Raw genomic sequence first — 12,318 nt, forward strand, 5'->3', positions numbered from 1 at the left:
CGGCAAGCTGCATGCATTAGCTCTCGCTTGTTGGTCAACCCCACAGGATTATCATGTCTGACTCGGATTCTGACGCCGCTCAGAGGCCTCCGAGCAGTCATTCTGGCATTTCCAAACCTGCTTTACCCGCTCCCTTTCGTCGGAGCGCCCGGCTCGCTCCTCTCTCTGCTGCCGGCTCTTCAGCATCTGTTCTCCGGTCCAAGAGCATCCGCCCAGCCGATGGCCTCGGCTCCGATCAGCTCGCTTCTTTGGCAGAGCTTCTCCAAACCGGCGATTCATCCACTCCTTCCCCACCCACAGCTGGTAAGGTCCAAGAAGCGATCCCCGCCTCCGGCTAAGCGAAGCCGAGGCCGAGAACCGCCCTGCGGTTCCTCCGCTCCAGCTGCTGGGCCCACCTCAGCCGCGAGCCGCTCGGATTATTCCGCCCCGGTTGGTTCTCCGCTGGCTTCGACTTCGGCCCCCCCCCTGCTTCCCGATCTGTCTTCAGCTCTGCCTCCCCTGGACGCCCAGCAGCTCACGGCAGCTCTCATCTCCTCCATGGATATATTGCAACAATCCATCGCAGCTCTCTCCACACACCTCCTGCCCGCCGCAGCAGCTATCCGCACAGCCCCCTCCGACTTCTTCGGTGCAGCCGAATCAACAGGCTTCTCAACTTCTCCAGGCTGCGTTTTCCCTCGCCGAAGCTCGCCCCGGCTCATCACAGGGTAAGATGCGGGACTCTGTCTCCGTTGTTTTAACATGCCTCACCTGGTCTCCCTGTTTGCTTCCTCATACTAGGCCGTCGCCTAGCAGTAGCGCCCTCTGTCCCTCCATTCCGTTAAGCCGGCCCCCTCCGCTCCCCCAGCTGATCACCGTACAGGTAACAGCCCGGCTAGCTCAGTCGGTAGAGCACGAGACTGGTAATCTCAGGGTCGTGGTTTCGAGCCCTACGTTGAGCGTAGCAGTATAATCAACAGATGTTTGCACTAAAGTCAAAGTTCAGCTCTGTTACCACCATCACAGCATCCGCAGTGGTGCCTCTTTGAATGATCACAAAAAATGATGTCTTGCTAACAAGGACCATTTATTTCTTAGTCTAACGAAATGATGTTGCAGCCAAAGCCAGCAAGAAATGACCAAACTGTTGGGTAAGGCGTTAACACATGATCAGCATGTAAAGATGTTGGTGACGCCATGTTTCATAAGTGTTGCAGCTCAACTATGATAGATATTAACTTGTAATGATATTGACTAAATCAGACCAGGAAGAGAAAAGATGACCGGAATATCGATAACGATGGAACTGACTATGATGTTGACTCTGATGTGAAACAGTTGTGTGCGTATTAAGTGAGAAATACAGGCGTATTTTCTCTTGCTGTCTGGAAGGCAGAACTTTACAATTGGAGGAAATGTTCTTATTACCTCAAACGGTCTTCACATTGCATTTCCCACAAGGGAAGTCAGGGCTGTGCGTGACACAATACGTTTGGTATGTGGATATGTTGCAGACCACATAAAGATCCTTCAGCGTGGCAACATGTACACAGCTACACCACTGCATTCAAATGTATAGAGGAGCTCCTCGAACAGCTAGCTGCGATTGTGAGTGCAGCCTCGAGATGAAATGGCTGTCACTGGGGCCGCTGTTGGCGCTGTTAGGATTATGGCGGCAGCACATTTGTTTTAGTGTTCATGACATGCAACAGCTCGATGCAAAGCGACGGCTGCTGCAATGCAGCATTACAGCTGCCGTGTTCTGGAGCAGCATAAACTGTTACAGCTGGACATAACCACAGCAGTAGTCATCACAGCGAGAGACTGCGCTCACATACCTGCCCTCCTCTGCTGTACCCTGCTCTGCTGTGCTCTGCTCTGGTCTCCAGTGCTCTGCTGTGCCCTGCTCGGCTGTGCTCTGCTGTGCCGGTTCTGCGCTGTGTGCTCTGCTGAGCCCTGCTCTGCCCTGCTGTGCTCTGCTGTACCCTGCTCTGTCCGGCTCTGCTCTGCTGTGCCCGGCTCTGGTCTGTTCTCCCGTGCTCTGCTGTGCTCGGTTCTGCGCTGTGTGCCCAGCTCTGCTCTGCAGTGCCCTGCGGTGCCCTGCTCCGCTGTGCTCTGCAGTGCCCTGCTGTAGCCGGCTCTGCTCTGTTCTCCCGTGCCCTGCTCTGCTGTGCCCGGTTCTGCGCTGTGCTGTGCCCGGTTCTGCGCTGTGTGCTCTGCAGTGCCCTGCTCTGCAGTGCCCTGCTGTAGCCGGCTCTGCTCTGTTCTCCCGTGCCCTGCTCTGCTGTGCCCGGTTCTGCGCTGTGTGCTCTGCAGTGCTCTGCTCAGCTATGCTCCTTGGCACTGCCTCACGCCCTGCTGCTGCCCCGTTAGACAGGGCTTTAAACTTTACTGCTGGCAGCTGCTCGAATGTTGTGACGCTTCTGCCTCTTGCACAAGGCCACACTGATCTGCGGGACATTTGCAGACTATCGTGCCGCATGATAGATTTTGTTATTAGTTGTTTTTAAACCGACGCCACCGTATTCTCAATCAGCCGCTCCCAAGGCAGTGTGACAGCAGTCATCTCTCATTGTGTCTGGGCGCACCTCACAGCTACTTTCGTCCCGGATCAATGAAATATTGTTTTTAAAAGATTTTAGCCACTCGGAGCTACTCCGGACATTAGTTTCGGATTGGGGCAGCTACCTCCGCAGCCGTCCAGGGTGTTCCTGAGGCATCTCTCCAACAGCTCGGTCGCTGGTCTTCGGCAGCCTACTCCTCCTGCATCCGTCCAGACCTTCAATCCGTGCTCGCTGCTCAGCGCTCGCTCAGCTTATAGGTAAACTCTCGCAACTACTGGTGGTGGAGTCCTTCAGCTCTAATTGTCGCTTCTCTCTGGCAGCACTATCTCTTTGGAAGAAAAAGGGGGCTTTCGATCTCTATGGCAAATCAAGTGAGCTCACTCTCCCCGTTCTCGCACTTCCCCTGCAGCCCAGGCGGGCTCAGTGTTCCTGCCGCAGCCCAGGCGGGCTCAGTGTTCCTGCCGCAGCCCAGGCGGGCTCACTGTTCCTGCCGCAGCCCAGGAGGGCTCACTGTTCCTGCCGCAGCCCAGGAGGGCTCACTGTTCCTGCCGCAGCCCAGGAGGGCTCACTGTTCCTGCCGCAGCCCAGGAGGGCTCACTGTTCCTGCCGCAGCCCAGGAGGGCTCACTGTTCCTGCCGCAGCCCAGGAGGGCTCACTGTTCCTGCCGCAGCCCAGGGAGGGCTCACTCTCTCTTTCTCTCTGTCCACAGGCAGCCCAGGTGGGCTCACTCTCTCTTTCTCTCTGTCCACAGGCAGCCCAGGTGGGATCTCTCTCTCTCTCTCTCTCTCTCTCTCTCTGCAGGCAGCCCAGACGGGTTCTATCCACGGCAGCCAGGCGGGCTCACTCTCACGTTCTCTCTCCTCAGGCAGCCCAGGCGGGCTCAATCTGCTGCAGCCAGGCGGGCTCACTCTCACGTTCTCTCTCCTCAGGCAGCCCAGGCGGGCTCAATCTGCTGCAGCCGAGGCGGGCTCAATCTGCTGCAGCCCCATCGGGCTCAATCTGCTGCAGCCCCATCGGGCTCAATCTGCTGCAGCCCCATCGGGCTCAATCTGCTGCAGCCAGGCAGGCTCACTCTTACATTCTCTCTCCGCAGGCAGCCCAGGTGGGCTCAATCCACGGCAGCCCAGGCGGGCTCAATCCACTGCAGCCCAGGCGGGCTCAATCTACTGCAGCCAGGCGGGCTAACTCTTACGTTCGCTCTCTCCGCAGGCAGCCCAGGTGGGCTCAATCCACGGCAGCCAGGCGGGCTCACTCCTACGTTCTCCCTCTCCTCAGGCAGCCCAGGCGGGCTCAGTCTGCTGCAGCCCAGGCGGGCTCACTCTCACGTTCGCTCTCTCCGCAGGCAGCCCAGGTGGGCTCAATCTACTGCAGCCCAGGCGGGCTCAATCTACTGCAGCCAGGCGGGCTCACTCTTACGTTCGCTCTCTCCGCAGGCAGCCCAGGTGGGCTCAATCCACGGCAGCCAGGCGGGCTCACTCCTACGTTCTCCCTCTCCTCAGGCAGCCCAGGCGGGCTCAGTCTGCTGCAGCCCAGGCGGGTTTAATCTCCCTTTCTCTTTCTCCTCAGGCGGGCTCAAATCTACTGCAGCCCTGGCGGGCTCAATCTACTGCAGCCAGGCGGGCTCACTCTTACATTCTCTCTCTCCGCAGGCAGCCCAGGCGGGCTCAATCTGCTGCAGCCCAGGCGGGCTCAATCTGCTGCAGCCCAGGCGGGCTCACTCTCACGTTCGCTCTCTCCGCAGGCAGCCCAGGTGGGCTCAATCCACGGCAGCCAGGCGGGCTCACTCTTACGTTCTCTCTCTCTCTCCTCAGGCAGCCCAGGTGGGTTTAATCTCCCTTTCTCTTTCTCCTCAGGCGGGCTCAATCTACTGCAGCCAGGCGGGCTCACTCTTACATTCTCTCTCTCCGCAGGCAGCCCAGGCGGGCTCAATCTGCTGCAGCCCAGGCGGGCTCAATCGGCTGCAGCCAGGCGGGCTCACTCTCACGTTCTCTCTCCTCAGGCAGCCCAGGCGGGCTCAATCTGCTGCAGCCCAGGCGGGCTCACTCTTACGTTCTCTCTCTCTCTCCTCAGGCAGCCCAGGTGGGTTTAATCTCCCTTTCTCTTTCTCCTCAGGCGGGCTCAATCTACTGCAGCCCTGGCGGGCTCAATCTACTGCAGCCAGGCGGGCTCACTCTCACGTTCTCTCTCCTCAGGCAGCCCAGGCGGGCTCAGTCTGCTGCAGCCCAGGCGGGTTTAATCTCCCTTTCTCTTTCTCCTCAGGCAGCCCAGGCGGGCTCAATCTGCTGCAGCCCAGGCGGGCTCACTCTTACGTTCTCTCTCTCTCTCCTCAGGCAGCCCAGGTGGGTTTAATCTCCCTTTCTCTTTCTCCTCAGGCGGGCTCAATCTACTGCAGCCCTGGCGGGCTCAATCTACTGCAGCCAGGCGGGCTCACTCTCACGTTCTCTCTCCTCAGGCAGCCCAGGCGGGCTCAATCTCACATTCTCTCTCTCCTCAGGCAGCCCAGACGGGCTCAGTCTGCTGCAGCCCAGGCGGGTTTAATCTCCCTTTCTCTTTCTCCTCAGGCAGCCCAGGCGGGCTCAATCTGCTGCAGCCCAGGCGGGCTCAATCTCACGTTCTCGCTCCTCAGGCAGCCCAGGCGGGCTCAATCTCACGTTCTCTCTCCGCAGGCAGCCCTGGCGGGCTCACTCTTACATTCTCTCTCTCCGCAGGCAGCCCAGGCGGGCTCAATCTGCTGCAGCCCAGGCGGGCTCAATCTGCTGCAGCCCAGGCGGGCTCACTCTCACGTTCTCTCTCTCTCCTCAGGCAGCCCAGGCGGGCTCAATCTGCTGCAGCCCAGGCGGGCTCACTCTTACGTTCTCTCTCCTCAGGCAGCCCAGGCGGGCTCAGAATACCGCAGCCCAGACGGGCTCAGAATACCGCAGCCAGGCGGGCTCACTCTCTCGTTCTTTCTCTCCTCAGGCAGCCCAGGCAGTCTCAGTCTACCGCAGCCTAGGCGGGATCACTCTCCCGTTCTCTCTCCTCAGGCAGCCCAGGCGGGCTCTCTTCTTTTTTGGAGGGAGGGCAACTCTTCTCACAGGCTCCTTCCTCACCTTGCAGCCAGTCCCTCACCAGCTCGGCCCCGGCTCAGTTTTTGGGGGGAAGATATTCAGCATCTATCTCCCTATGCCGGACTTGCAAGCTCACAGCGGTTCAGCTTGCATGTCCTCCGCCGGGGCCCGAGCGCCAAAGAAATATTGACAATAAACCTTGCAATTGTCTCCTATCTCTCCGTCTGAGTCTCTCCAGGTTGAAATGAAATCATGAAAGCTTTAAATGGACCTTTTTCTCTGCTTCCCACATCCCTGGAGATGTGGGACATGTCTAAAAGAAGCCGATTCTACAGCTGTCATTGCGGTTGTATTTTATCCTCCTCTTCAGCATTACCTGTTTTCATCCTTGTTTGGTGATGCGTTATTTTAGAAGCCCTATGTCTCCAGCTAATTCCCCGAAAACTGCCATCATAATCTCAAAGGAGGAAAAGCAACTGGCATGATGCTGTGAATTCAGCCATTTTGTTACGAATGGAGAATACATCGGCAACATGCTTCAGAATTTGCTTTACTGTCCTGCAGAGTCTGCTGTAATGTTCTAATTGACGTTTTAAGCCAGTATTTTCCATGTGCTTCTAGACAGATAAACGCAAAATGTGGTATACTGAGTCACTTTGTTTTACCCTGCTATTCTGTGAAAATTAGGGGAAATTCATCAAGAAATCATCACGTCAGTATCAAACACAAACAGGATTTTAAACACACTCAAAAGATACAACTGAGGATGCAATTTACGCATGTTAATGTTAAAAAAAGAAAAAAAAGATTATTACTTCAATCTTAATGTAAGAAACTGCATTTCCTTACCACGTACCTTGGACAAGGACTCGTTTTCATGCATTGCTCAAATTTGACAAATTACTTAAAAAAAGATGACTTGAAGGGGATCATAGAGAAAACATCGGAGTGGGTGTGTAACAGTGTTTGAACAGATTTTTTGGTTGTCACTTTTTGTTTGTCTGTGTTGTTTAAATATGGGTCACACGAGTCGCTTGTGAGTTTTTTAATCTCACGATCTCCTGCCTGTTAAAGGTCCAATGGAAGAATGAACGGAAAAGTTGAATGCAGTCCACATTAAGAAATCGTGCAGGACTGATATTGATATCAGTTTATTAATTCTTTTCATTATAACATAACTTTATTTTTCTCTTTTAAAATCTCTGATATTCAGCTGATAACCACAACCTCCATCCTCCCAAAAATTAGTATCAATTAACTTATCAAATTAGGACGTTTATTCACAATAAGTTGTAAACCACAAGACCTGTAAAATAAACTCTTATAAGCAGCATTATAATGGCTCTGCTTTTTAAATAATAATTTGATTATGATAATGAGCAATGATTAATTATTAAGTAAATTTGAAGTTAAAACAACACTATTTTGTGTTCTTCATCTGTATCATGTCTATCACATGTTGTATGTTATGTAATATCTCTTATTTCTCTCTCCCTCTCCTTCCTCCTACCTCCGTCTGCTATAAAAAAAAACAGGGTAGCAGGAAAATAGGTTAAACCGATAGACTTAACCAAGAGTGTTCTTAAATCTTCTCAACATTTTATTCTGCTTCTCTTGTTGCTTGGAGCATATGGTACTCCTGGTGCCTCTGGGTCCAGACAGAGCCTAGGGACTGTGGCTCCACACAAACACCATTATATCCTCCTTCAGTTCTTCTCTCATCATCGTATCCCCATCTTTCCTGGTTTCACCCTATTTCTCCCTCCTCTCCTCTTCACATCTTTTCCAGCACAGCTGGTGGACTGTGGAATCATATCTTCATTAATGGTTCATCTATATGATGCCTTGCAGCATTCTGGGCCAATCCACACAAGTGATCATTCAGTGAAGGGAAATGTGACTGAGGGCTTAATTCTCTCTATGTATCCCTATATGTGCCTGTCAGTTTCCCCAGAGCAGAATGGGAAGAATAATAAACATGTTATTTTCTCAAAGCTGGGCAACAAATGAATTGAAATGCACAACACGTCACGGCAGCCATTGGGTGACATTACTTGTATGACAAAGCATGTTAGTTTAACAGACTGGGAGACCTAAAATGAGATTCACAGAGGCACATTGACGAATACCTTGAAATAACAAAGTCCAACTTGCTCTGTGGGGAGAAATTAGATAGAGGAGGGATGACAAGCAAAGCAATTAGCCCACACAATTTATGGTGACACCTAAACAATTAGATAAACCAGCTAAAGAAAACCTACCTGACCACTTGTTATTATTCTGCTGTTTTGGGCTACAGGTTGATTTTGATTCAGAGCTCAAGCTCCAAATGACTGTCAGTTCATTAAAAGCAAAGCCAGGTTTTCTGCTTATCTCGGTCCAATGCTCTACCCAATCAATACCCCGAACAGGTCCCTCATATATAATCAATTTGCCACCATCACAGCTGGACTTTTCGCTTGTTCTCACTGATATAAAAACATGCAATCATGCCTGTCACAAGGAGTTGAAACAAACTGTTAAACAAATTCTTCAGAGGAATACTGCCTGCCACATGAGCCGTGGAGAGACACCATATGCTGGCTGTCGTGTACACACAATGTAATAAAGAGAGGGTGCAAGTGAATACATACATTTTCATGAGTGATACACAAATATTAGGTTTTCAATCCCAAGCAATCACCTTTTGTGTGAAATGTGGCTGCAAAGGTGGTTGTTTGATTTTTCTTTTGTGAAGAGAAAGATGTGATCAATTTGATATTGCAGACTTGAACTGTGCACCTAAACATCTGAGACACAACTTCACTATTTGTATGAGCGCTCATATGTTAAAGAATATTTTCACCACTTTAGTGCAACAGTCTACTTCATGACACATACTGATGAAATCTGCCTCTTTCTGGTGAGTGAGTGCATGTTTTGCTTGGAGCAGAGCCATTTTTCAGGCATTATTCCATTTTTTTTTATTGAGTATGGACTGCTAAATATGAGTATATATATATATATATATATATATATATATGAGTATATATTTGTGAATAATATGAATAAATGGCTCTGGTGAGGGGTTCAAATAAATCCTCTGCTTACTAATAGTCCTGAACTTTCATCCCATTGCTCGTTGAAACTTCTCCATTAACTGTAACGATGCAAACTGACTCTGCAGTATATTCGAAATGATGGTTGCTTTCAATCGGACGATTTGTCTTAATTGAGTTCAGTATTTTAACCTCGAAATAAAAAGTGCTGTTAACTAATTTATGATTAAAAAAAATTAATACCTGGCCTGTGCTGTGCTGCTATAAAACACATCAGACTAATGGATATTATAAGTTCTACATTAAGTTCTCAAGTATCACTTTGAATGTCCTATTGAGGTTATTTAAAGCAAGATTAAAATAATCCTGTTCCAAGGTATGAAACCAAAAGTTGTGTCACTGTGTAAAATGGAAATTACAAGCAAACCAACGTAAAAGTTAAAAGATAGAGTAAACGGAGAAGGAAAAAAGACAATATGACAGTATTGTGAGAGGGTACAAGAACACCATCTCTGAAAGGTCGAGTCTATCAGAAGTAAAGATGTGGAGGGATTCACTACTCAAAAACTGGGTGGGCAAATAGTTCAGCAATTTAAGAATGAGGTTTCTGAACTTAAAATCCCAAAGAATTTGATACTGTGGTTGAAATTATTGTATGGGCTTATGTTCACTTTTATAAACACAGAAGGTTGTCACTGCATCCACAAATCTGTTTTAAAACACCTACAAAGAAAAAAAACAAACACATACTTTATAAAGAATTGAGAAAAGTTCATTTTGGAACTCATTCATCACCAGGTTAAAATGAGAGGGCATGTTGTCAGTTCCTGAATTAGCATTAGTGATGGTAGAGTGGCACATTAGTTCATATGGCAGAGGTAAGTTTCACATCTCTAAAGAAACCACAAATGCTGAAGTACATATATGGGTTTTGGAGTAACACATACTTTCCTTCAATCAAGGTTGGCCTTACTTAGTTTTACAGTGACAAACTACATTCTGCACGTTGTACAACAGCATGGCTCCATCATAAGAGAGTCCTAGTCCTAATGTTGCCTACCTGCAATCCAGACTGTAAAACATTTGGATTACTGAATGAAAAAAGACACAAGAAAGGAAACTATAGGACTTTCTTTCTTTTTTTTCCAAACCTGCAGCAATTAGTCTCATTGACTCTCAATCATTTAGTGTTGCTAGAAGAAGAACATAACTGTGTCCCATTTTAAAAAGAAGAAACTAAATCCTCTCCAAAGTAATATGAGAGAATTGTAATGCCATCCGTTCAGGAATTTAAGTAGACGGCAGTCATAGATGTTAGCACTTGATAAATGCAACAACCCCCACCTCAGTTTCTGTCTGTGACTGTTGAGCTTCCATTCAGTTTGACTTTGGATGCGTTATTTGCTATGTGCTTAACATAGTTCACTTGCCTGAACCAAATAGTTTTATATTCCATTAGCATAAAAACATGCAATCAGAACCTGTATAGTGGTCTGCTATCTGTCTCTATTAATCTGCTGGTCTATTTATCTGCTGTCTTCTTGTATTGTCGATTTCAGTCTGTTTTTGCCTTTCTGTCTCTGTTTGTTTCTCATTTCCCTTTCCCCTCTTCTCATTTTCTGTCTCCAAATTGTACTGTGCATACACATTTGTGCAAATAAGAATCAATAGCACAGCATAGTGTAAGTACAGATAATCTATCACAACACCGCTGCTTGGCATTTTATAGGATAACCAACTCTTCTGCTCGTTAAATGCTGAGTGTCAGTTAAAAAAGTTGCAGTCGTCTGTGTAATCCTAAGTATTTTGCCACAATGAAATATCTTGGACCTGTCGCTCAGGGAATGAAATGCCAAGCCAAGGCTTCATGATAGCATCTATACATCCTGAGGCAGGAGTCAGGATGAAATGGGCTTTACTCAGCACCAATTTAATCCTGCTAAGAGCTGCTGTCTCGCAGCATTTCAATCTTTTACAAGGAAAGGCCACAGGAGAAGTTCGAAAAAGCAAAAAAAAAACATTTTTTTTATAAAAAAAGTGGTTACCTTTAGATAATTGTAACTATGATAGCAAAAATAAAATATATTTTTATGTCTGTCTAAGCTGAAGTTCAGTGTGGGCAAAAATTTGATCATTCAATGGTTAGTTAACATTTAGAATTTGTATAATTTTTCCTTCACCAATTAGCCATTCTCTGTAAAAAGTTCTCCCTACAGCCAATTCTTTAACTTACAACTGGCTGGTGGTAGATGTTGCTTGAATTATTAGTCACCCCCTTCTGCATTTGTCGATCATTTTCTCCCAAGTGAATCCAATTAGGCCTCAGACACAAACCTAAAGCCTTGATGGCAATGATAAAAGCAAAAATATATCTTGTTTGTTCCTTAATACATGCATTGATCCCTTTCTCATTATGAACACCTGAGATATACAGCCTGAAGGAACTGAAAGTGCCTCTTCAATACCAACTGTGCACACAAAATCCAGGTAGATTAGTGGGGTTTCATTAGGGGGGTCATTAATATTTATAAATGAATTTCATACATTATTTGACTTGACTTGGTAAAAGGGTTGTCTCTTTGTGAAATAATCACATATGCCCTGGGAGTTCATTAAAACTCTGAGTAATCCCAGTAAATCTACTTGCTTTCCCAGAGTTCTCCAACCTAAACAGCCTTTCTCCTAAGCTGTAATAACACCTGGACCACCAATCATCTGTCCTGATTTCCTTGTGTCCTTTCCTAATTGTCACACACAGGACGACTCACCAAAGCTATTCCAAAGCTGGGCAAAACGTTCCAAAGCTAGGCAACATTTTATGAGTTTGCATGATATGAACTGGACTAATTTGAATTTGAATGAATTTGATTCCATCATCTTATAACTGTATTGAACTAAACAGTATCTTGAAGGTGCTTTAAGATGCCTTTTCTTGTGAATTGGCACAAAGATAGTTAACTGAACAAATATAATTCAAAAGTCATGGCCAAAATTCAATAATTTCATTCATCATTCATTGTGCCCATGATCTTAGGGCCTTCAGGCAGCACTGCATCAAAAACATTCATCCATTTATTTTTGTATACCCACTTGGGGTGAAAGGGTGGAGAGTGTACATCCTGGAAGAGTTGCCCAGTGCAATACTGAGAGGGCTAATTTACTGTGTTAGGAATACAGCTTTTAATGGCAGAAGTAACAATGGGCCTCATGCAAGAACATTTTGGTATTTTTATTCTAAATTTCTCGTACGAACACGCCACGTCAGATTCAACAAACGCTCTTATCTTCGGAAAAAGTGTGTAAACCACCTGCGTAAATGATGAATCCCACCTGTGCGTATATAATTGCACGTGCACGAGGATAGTAGATTTGCATACTCCACGCCCAAAATTATACCATATTAGGAGCTGTGCTTCGTCGCTCCTTTGCCAGGAAGTGTTGAGTGTTGAGTCATGAAAACGGCATCAAGGCGCAAAAAGAACAACTTTAGGAGCTCTGAGATTGAAGTTCTGCTTTCAGAGATCCAGAAAGGAAAATCTGTCATTTTTAGCTGTGTCAGCAGTGGAATTACGGGATCTGCTGAAGCGAAGAAATGGGAAGCAATTAGGAGACATGTTTATTGTCACCTGTAGTTCGTAATGTCACCAAAATAAAAAAGAAATGATTTGATATGAAAATGGCTTAAAAAAA

The 12,318-nt window shown here is 47.5% G+C and overlaps 1 non-coding gene across 1 annotated transcript; it reads left to right on the top strand.

Annotated features, from left to right (window-relative positions):
• The first annotated feature begins 868 nt into the window (after positions 1-868).
• Positions 869-941, top strand: trnat-ggu (transfer RNA threonine (anticodon GGU)). Its single transcript has one exon. It is a non-coding gene; the product is annotated as a tRNA-Thr (tRNA).
• Positions 942-12,318: the final 11,377 nt, after the last annotated feature.

This window comes from Odontesthes bonariensis, chromosome 22, assembly GCF_027942865.1.
Source record: "Odontesthes bonariensis isolate fOdoBon6 chromosome 22, fOdoBon6.hap1, whole genome shotgun sequence".
Classification (NCBI taxonomy): domain Eukaryota; kingdom Metazoa; phylum Chordata; class Actinopteri; order Atheriniformes; family Atherinopsidae; genus Odontesthes; species Odontesthes bonariensis.